We start from the raw sequence: 9438 nt of genomic DNA, 5'->3' as shown, positions 1-9438 counted from the left end.
ACGAGTACACCTGTCTAGTGAATTGGACGTTGTGTTAGCAGGGGTGCAACTTGAGTTGGGTAACCAGAATCCAGTCTGATTTTTCACTAGCTTAGGCAATCATTTTTACAATTAGGGTTGGGTTTGGGTTGAAAAATCTCAACCCAAATTTAATTAGGATTGGACTTGGGTTAAAGTGTTACCAACCAGAGTTCACCCGAACCCGAATTCAAATATTATTTTCATATATATTTTTACTTTTAAGTACATTATATATAATATTTAAACTATAATTACTTTTTTTCCTTTCAACTTCTTTTATTAAATCTTAACTTATTGTACATTAACATTTAGGGGAATTAATTTTTTAAAAATTTTATTGTAATTTATTAAAAATCTACAAAAAAAAAATCTTTAAACTTTTTATTGTTTAAAAGTAATTTAATCTAAAACTAATTCAAAATCATATTAAATTTTTGATGTAAGAATTAGCCATATTAGTAACCTGAATTAACCCGAAATTCTTACCTAGAATCTAAGTCCAAGTTGTAAGCCCGAATTTAAAAGTAGAAGGATAGGTTAGGCTTGTGTTGAGTAGTTAAGGTTGAAGATAAGGTTAGGATTAGACTTGAGTTTAGCATTTCATGTGATAGGTTGGGCTCAAGTTATACCTTAAACCCGCCCAACCCGCCCGAGTTGCAACCCTATGTGCTAGTTAGGCAACTTGATCACTGATACACCCGTCCAGTGAATTGGACGCTCTACTAATTAGGCAACTTGATCACGGCCCATAGTGTCAATTCAATTTGCCAAAAATATTCAACATTATTTTGGAAAAATTCTTGGATGCATCATTATTCTCCAACTACATTAATCTTTTTTTCATTAAAGTTTCATTGGTACATATCTTGACTTTTGGACTCTTCTACAACTGTATGCCTTATTCCTAGTGAAGCCAATCTGTCAAGATTGTGGGCTTATCAAAACCCAACTCAATCATGACACCAAATTTGTAGGGACCCATTATATTTTTCAAGAAAAAGCCACAAAAATTTTAAAAAGTAGAGAGAGATTTGAAAGCTATGTTTTAGTTTATCAGTCTCTCTACTTGCCTTAGAAGGTTGTTTTAGGGCTTTTTTGATGTTGCAAGAATTTTTGCCCAGCCTCCTATCAATTGAAGGCACATTACCTCTCAATTTGTCATTGCTTGAAAAACTAGGAACCTAAGCCTATGGTCAGTGCTCAGTAAGCAAATGTACCTAATTGGTTTTTGCCTAATTAAGGTCAGTGACACAGGTTTTTGATGCTTAAAAGCTCAATCTCTTATACAAGTGTATCATGGGCTCCAGTGAGTTCACGTATATATTGTACATGGGTCAGATGCATATGTGACTTAGGTGTTATATATATGTGACGTAGGTGATGTGGTGTGCTGCATGATTGATTTAATAGTTCATGGAATGGCATGGGACGGGTGAAGAATAGGAAGGGATCTGAATCCCAATTAACACAGGCTTGTTTTTGTCATGTGTATTCTTATCCTTATCAATGGGTGGTGCTTATCCCATCCCAATATTCGATCCAAATTTAAATTTATTAGACTTGGAAATGTAATTTTGACATATATTTAAGATGAATCGTATGATCTTTAGAATATCCTTTAGGAAATTGATCATATCTTCACAAAATTGTGTATGCATATCAATAAGATGTGAAAGTGGAGGCGAAATTATATGCATTCACTTCAAATTTGCTTCTTTTCATATTTTATTGATTTCCCTATCACTGCAGTACAGTCCTGGCGCGTTGAATAACTACAATGGCTCACACGTGTAAATGACTGTATTAACCCGTTACAGTACTCAAAACTCCTCCAACCAAACATAAGAAAGAGACAACTTTTGTTCTGCACTATTTTTATTTTAATTCTTACATACTCCAAATTGAAAAGGATTCCCTCACGAGATGTTACAGCCAAACTACTGTGATAGGAGCTTGCAGGACTTTGTTAACAGAACTACTGCCGTACTCGCAGCAATGGGCTATGCTAGATGCCACTACATAGGGACATTTTTGGTACTCCATCAATTTTTTACCTTTTTTTACTTTCCAAGGTACTCAATCGAGTAAACATTTCATAGAAGCAAGGGAACAAAAAAATAATAATAATAAAAGAATAAAATAAATAATAATGACATATTAATAACAACCATTTCTTTCGATTAAAGAAGATAACATAGAGCACCAAAAATCGGTTGAGATTGACAGCATAGTGGGGGTGTGATGACAGTTCAGTGCACATGCATTGACAACACTCAAATAGAGCAAATGGACTGATTATTGGAGAGTTGGTGGGACCCAAACCCATCCAACTGGACTCAGAAATAGCACATGATGCATCACTCTCTGTGGACGGTCCAGATCAAATCACAAATCACACTCTTTGTTGATTTAATTTGGACTCTCCGATGGGATTTTCTCTCTCTATATCTAACTAGACAAAAAGAGTAAAAGACAAACCTTGTGAGTAATTTTTAGATAAACACGATGGTCTCGGCGGTTATTGGTTCTCGTTTAGTTCCAACATCTATGCTAAATATTGTTAACAACGTGAGTGCTTTTCTTTCACGTTATTCCCGCTCATTTATTCTTTTCGTGAAGTTATTTGGTCAGTTCATATGTTGGCTATACATGTTATTCACAATCCTCTTCGAATATTGGAATTATTATTATTTTTTTTAACATTATAAATGATGAAATTTAAAATTATAAAAAAAATATTATTTATATCATTACTTCTGCACCTTTGTAGAATAGAATATGAACAGAAGATATTGATCTATAATTTAAAAAATAACAATAAATTATAAACATAAATAATTATCTAATGGAGCCTAATTAAATATATTATGATGAAACAATGATATTACTAAGTACTCCTTTTGTCCCATATTAATAGTCTATTTTTTATTATTGATTGCCCCATTTCAAAAATCAACGCACTATTTTTATTAACATTCTCAATTTATCCTTAAAAGATAAAACACATCAAAGTGTCAAAATGGTGGATCCCATCAAAGAATAACATTTAAAAGGGATAAATTTAGAAACTAATGTAATAAAAGCTAGTATTTTAAAATGTGTGAATTTTGAATCTGGACACCTATGATGGGACGGAGGGAGTATTTCATTATAAATTCTACATGATTGCATTGCTAATTATTGACTAATTATTGACTTATTTTTCTCTCGCCCCTTTGCTTATTTTAGTTGGCTAATGTAAAAGAAGTTAGCTTACCTGAACTTACTTTGTTTTAGTTAGACTTTTATTAGAGTGTGGTCAAAGTCCTAATAAGCAGGGGCATGCATAAATTTTGAATCACCTTAAAGAAAATTTACTTTATTCGAAATGACAAAAGATGCATCAGATACGGTTATCTGATCACAATAAATAAATAAACAAAATAGCAAATAAATAAATATAAATAAAAGTGAGCAACCGCTGATACTACTTTACCAATTGATAATTTCCATACAAATTTGGAAATTATCCCCGCTCTGACTTAATTTTGCGAGTGCTCCTCCTTCATCTTTGCTGAATGGTGGTTGGCTATGATTGGTACATGAAAATTTGCGGAAGGGGGAATGGATATTTTAGGATTGGTTGTCTGCTGTTGCTGGGGTATTTGGAAGGCTCGGAATAAGCGTGTTTTTAAAGGTGCGTGCTGGGATTCTTATCAAGTTGTTGCTATGGCTTGCTCCTAGTTCTGGGAGTTAAAACCACAACGTAAACTTCATTCATTTGCCCTTCACTCCAATTGTTGTTATGGGGCGTTAGTTTCACCTTTTTCTGAACCCTCTCCGTCTCCTTCCCGATGGATGCCTCCAACTGAGGGTATGGTTAAATGTAATGTTAATGCATCTTTCCTTTCTTCTTCTCGGATGGGGGGTGGTGGTGCTGTTTTTCGGGTTTCCATGGGGCATATTTTGTGGGTGGTGATTTTTTCTCCTTTTCCTGTTGTTTCTGCACCCGTTGCTGAAGCCTTATGTCTTCAAAAAGCAGTGTTTTGGTCTTTATCAGGTTCTTTTCCTCATGTTTGGTTTGAAAGTGATTCTTTACTTGTGGTTCAATCTGTTTTGGGAATTGATCTGGATCCAACTGATTTTCATTCAATTTGCTTTGATATTCAGGAGGCTTTTCGGCGATTCTAATCCTCTCATCTTAGCCATGTCTATAGAACTGGCAATGAGGTCGCTCACGCTTTGGCGAAGCTTTCTCATTCTTATATTTCTACGGATACTGCCCTTGACTTTATTCCTGTCGATATTCTTCATTTTGCGGCTAAGGACAGTTGTTCGTGAGAATGTCTGTTTGCTTCTGTTTGCCAGGGTAAAAATAAATAAATAAATAAATTGACAAGTAAACACTTGTACTACTTTATCAATTGAGATTAACTGAGGTTTCTACTAAAACGGTATAATTACAAGTAAGAACAGATGTTTAATCACAATAAACTTGTGTTGTATTTGGTGTACATGAATGAAATGAAATACAAGTGGGAATAGAATGAGAATGGGAATGGAATGGAATGGTCATTCTAATTCTATTGTTTGGTTGTAAATATGAAATGTGTAGGAATGGAATGATAATAATCATTCTAGTGTTTAGTTTGACCAATTTAAAATTTAGAATGAAATAAATTTCAATTTGAGTTCTTCAAAATATCCCTCTTAGTAATAAATAAATTAAATTAACAAAATGACATTCTTTTATAATTTTTTGAAAAATAAGTCGTAGTGTTAGTGGAAAACGGTGGTGGAAGTGGTGGTGGTGATGATGGTAGTGGTGGAAGGAGGTGGCGGTTGTAACGACCCGAACTCGTAGGTTCGAACCGTAAACCAGATCCTTACTCGAACCCGAGGTCCACCTAAGTCCAGGGTTGTTACATCATTAACATATACAAAATATGATCAACAAAGATCCTAAACGACTTTCCAAGACTCGTGGATAACTATATTGGAAGGAGAAAACAAAGTGAGCAACCTGCAGCAAATCGATCGACTAAAGTGGTCCTTCGATTGACCAAAATAGCACCTCTACCGATCAACCGAAGTGCTCATTTTGGTCGGTTGGTTATGATCTGAATAGTAACTGAAGTGTCTGGACGGTTCGGTTGATCGAAGTACTCATTTCGGCCGACCGAAATGATCCTGCGAGTTAGAAATTCTGCAGAAAATGCCATAAACCTAGGAATGAAAAAAAATCTACAATGGAACTTTAAAACTGAGTAGGTCCATCCCATACACATGCAAGATTGATGAATAAAGATTACAACTTTCACCTAAGATTTATATCAACACATTTATATGTGATCCTTCACCAATCTTTAACAAGAACACAAAACTTACAAAATTTACATGTCTGAAAGTTATATTTAAAACATTACAAAGGACTTAAGCTCCTTATACAAAACATAACTTCAACAAAGGTCCCAATCCCATCTAGAATTGCGGTAGGTTGTCGTCCGCTACTTCTTTTCCCGAACCTAAAAAATATTAAATAATAGGGTGAGCATAAGCTCAGTAGGAAGCGTCTAAAACACACTTCTTATAACCCCGTGAATCCACGTAAAAAACAAGTAAAGAGGGACGGAATCATGCTATAGAGAATAGATTTCAACGACTACAATGACGAGTGTATAACAAATGTCGTCCTATCACAATCACACCACATATGTAAATGGAGTGCAATGTTATGCAAATGTCGCTCCCCATTTCCGAAACATTTTCGTTTCAAATTTTAAACCGTTAGTGTAATCCGACCCAAGATATCTCTAAGGCGTCACGAAAGAAGGGTTGGCTAACTATCCACGACCACAAGGAACCTCTAAGGCGTCGCATCCGGCCTAGTTAGCTCAATCACACTCCTCTCTAGACTACACCAACACCACGAACCACTAGGCGCCTCCTAGGCATCCGGTTTTTGCAAACACTTTTAGAAAAACCTTTTTCCAAAAACAATTTCATTTGTTTTAAAACACTTTTTCCCCTTTTTCTTTCCCAATGGATGCATGAATGCTTCATACTTCAATTCATCAATTAAACCATAGAAGTTCACATATACTTTTACAAATAAATTACTAAAATACACAACTCATACTTTCATTCCATATATATTATTCTAGCATATTAAGCATATGAATCACAAATTCCATTTCATATAAGCATACTTAATCACAACATATCCATTAGCACTTTGTCACAATTTCATATCGGGCATTTAAGCAATTTCCAAGAGCTTATACTAATTAAGCATGTAATTTAACAATTTATAATAAATTAATTCACAAAAATATAAGAAAACCATGTATTAGAGGCCCCTACCTCAATAAATGAGAAAAGCCCCAAACTTCCCAACACCAAGCCCTAATTTTGAACTCCCTGGGATGCACCAAAACTGAAATTGCTTACACCCACTTGTAGGTCTTGCCATGCTTTCCGTTTTGCCGTAAACAGCATCCAAAAATTCCCACAAATGAGGGAGTAATTGAAACTTGAAATTGTGAAGAAAAAAAAAAAGAAAAAGAAAGTGAAGAGGGAGAGAGAGCTAGCCAGGAAGAGAAAGAGAGAATGAGGTCTAAATTGGCCTCTTGGCCACTAAAACTTAGTGGTATGTCCTACCACTTGAGAAAATATCCCACACTTTGATTTTTCACCACAAAATGCATATATACATGCTCTAATTACTACAACCACACAAATTAACTCACAATATTAAAACTATACACAAATAAATATGTATGATATGCAAATGGTCTAAGACACAATTCCCCGTGCACAAAATTTCCGGTAGCAAGCCCCACCTAGGACCGTCAAGCCCGAAAAATGGAAAAAAAAATGCCGAAATGGCAACCGGTGCATTTTCAAGAGTCCTAAACTCAATGGAATGCCCCAACCAACCATCGGACCTACCCGGCACACCCCATAGTGTCCGATACGTAAAACAAGAAAAAGACAAAAATGCCCCTGAATATTAGAAAATTCCAGAAATGGGAAAATAACAAAATTTCAGAAATATTACAACAGTGGTGGTGGTGATGGTGATGGAAGAGGGTGGTGGTGGTAGCGGTGGAAGGCGATAGTAGTGGTGAAAAGAAGTGGTGGTGGTGGTGGTGATGGAAGGCGGCGGCAGTGGTAGCGGTGGAAGGCAGTGGCGGTGGCGGTGGTGAAAGGAGGTGGTGATGGTGATGGAATGTGGAAGTAGTGGAAGGCAGTGGCGGTGGTGAAAGGAGGTGGTGGTGGTGGTGGTGGAAGGTGGTAGCGGTGGTGGTGGCAGTGGTGGAAGGTAACGATGGTGAAGGTGGTGGTGGCGTAGTAAAAAGCGATGGCGGTAGTGGTGGAAAGTGGTAGGCAGTGGTGAAAGTCGATGGCGGTGGCGGTGGCGGTGGTGGAAGGCGGCGGTGGTGGCGGTGAAAGGCGGGGGTGGTTGTGGTGGAAGGTAGTGATGGTTTTTAGACTTGGAACATGAGAGGGATTTTTTGGGAAGTTGATTTTTAAAAAAATTTACTTAGAAATAGAATGACCATTCTATAGATTTAGTTGTGGAATAAATTTTTATTTCCAGGAATGGATTTTCATTCCAATGGAAGACCATTCCCACTTTAAATTGCATATCAAACAAAGGAAGGGTTAGAATGAACATTCCATTTCATTTTATTGCATTTCTGCACACCAAACACAGCATTAGAGGTGATGAATAAGCCTTCTACAAATTCTAGCCCAATTTAATAATTCACGCAATACTAATTCAATTATGCCCTTAATTTATCACTTGTTACAATGATATATACTCTGATATCATCAATTAATGATTTTTTTCATGAATTGTATTACCAATTTTAAACTTGATTTATTATCAACATTAAAGATTAAAATTACAACTTGATCAGACTTGTTTTCATACAAAATATTACAAATGACAAAGTTTCATCTCACAATACCTTTGTTAATGATTATTTAACTAAAAACTAATAAGTTTTGCGCAAACATATTTAATTTTTCATAATTATGATAATCTTTAATTTTTTAAGTAAAACGGTTTGAGGTCTCTAAAAATATTCCATAATCCGTCACCAAGTATACGTCTTTCCGTGATTCCATCCCACATGCATCCCAATAATTGTCTTGTATGATCGCAAAGGAATTTGGTTTAAATCTTACCCCAAGTAAAAGGTAGAATAAGGTAGCACTAGTTAAAAAAAAAAAGAAAAACAAAAAACACAAAAACGGTACCTCTCAAAAAAAAAAAATAAAAAAAAAAAAATAAATAAAGAAGAAGAAAAAAGCAAAAAGAATAAGATAGCACTCAATAGATTAATAAATGCTCAACTTTTTGCTACCCAAAAGTTAGCACGAAATCTAGTTTGGTTAATAATACAAACTTCTTCGGTCCTTTCAAGTTTCAAATTATACAAGTTACCTAAACAAAAACGTTTTAAGTCTGTGTAGCAAATGTAATAATATAGTCAAGTTCACACCTCCCACATGGTGGGACATAAAGCTAGTGCACTAAAACAGTACGTGTTAAATTTCTTCTTCTTTTTTATTTTATTTTATTTTAATATTTATTTTCCATCACTATGATTCAATTGCACACATTAATGATAATTAAGGTATGAAAGTGAAAGTGTTCTTTTCTTTACCAAAAAAAAAAAAAAAAAAACCAGATAAGATGAAAAAAAAACAAATAAATTTGACCTTGGTATAAGTTTTCTTTGACATATTAAATAAAAAATTGAAAATCAAACTTTATGAAAAAATTGACCTTTGTTATTTGATGTATTGGGTTGCCCAAAACATTCTCATATACGCATAGTTTGCACTAATTATATAGCCACAAATGAGAAGCCTTAAAAAACAACTAAAAACTAAAAAATAAATCCAAAACTAATATATATATCTTCATCAAAAACCATTTTTGTAATTAACACAACTTAACGTGATATTAAGTGATAATATAGCTGACATATTATTTAAAAGAGTAATTTTATGTAATTAAGGGTACTGTTATAGTGATGTCATGATATCTATATATATATATATATATATATTTTTTTTGGGACAAGTACATAAGAATGGGTTTTTTTTTTTAAAAGAATTTAAAGTAGTATTACCATACATATTATACATATATAATATGAAAAAACAAATTATATATATAGATACGCATATAATATTATATACATATATAGAGAGAGCCGCACACTCATAATCCCAACTAGAAAACAAAATGTCGGTTCACGAGGGCGCGCATTTGCGCACGAAAGCAACCAAATAAACAGAAAAAACATTAATGGCTCGCCTTTTAGCTAGCCAAAAGCAGATTCCTGCGAGAATTGCTGTTGCTGTCAAAAACCACGATCACATTAACGTAAAATTCTCGCAAATTTTCTCGGGAAA

The 9438-nt window shown here is 34.6% G+C and overlaps 1 long non-coding RNA gene across 1 annotated transcript; it reads right to left on the bottom strand.

Annotated features, from left to right (window-relative positions):
- Positions 1 to 5294: 5294 nt before the first annotated feature.
- LOC132314848 (uncharacterized) lies at positions 5295 to 6727 on the bottom strand. The gene is made up of 2 exons (XR_009483523.1): positions 6364 to 6727; positions 5295 to 5525 (listed from the first exon to the last, which is right to left on the bottom strand). It is a non-coding gene; the product is annotated as an uncharacterized LOC132314848 (long non-coding RNA).
- Positions 6728 to 9438: the final 2711 nt, after the last annotated feature.

This window comes from Cornus florida, unplaced genomic scaffold, assembly GCF_030987335.1.
Source record: "Cornus florida cultivar Cherokee Brave unplaced genomic scaffold, ASM3098733v1 CherokeeBrave_3.0.0_Hap2_Chr06, whole genome shotgun sequence".
Lineage (NCBI taxonomy): Eukaryota > Viridiplantae > Streptophyta > Magnoliopsida > Cornales > Cornaceae > Cornus > Cornus florida.
The sequence above is the reverse complement of the archived record's forward strand: the minus strand, read 5'-3'. Positions and strand labels throughout refer to the sequence as shown.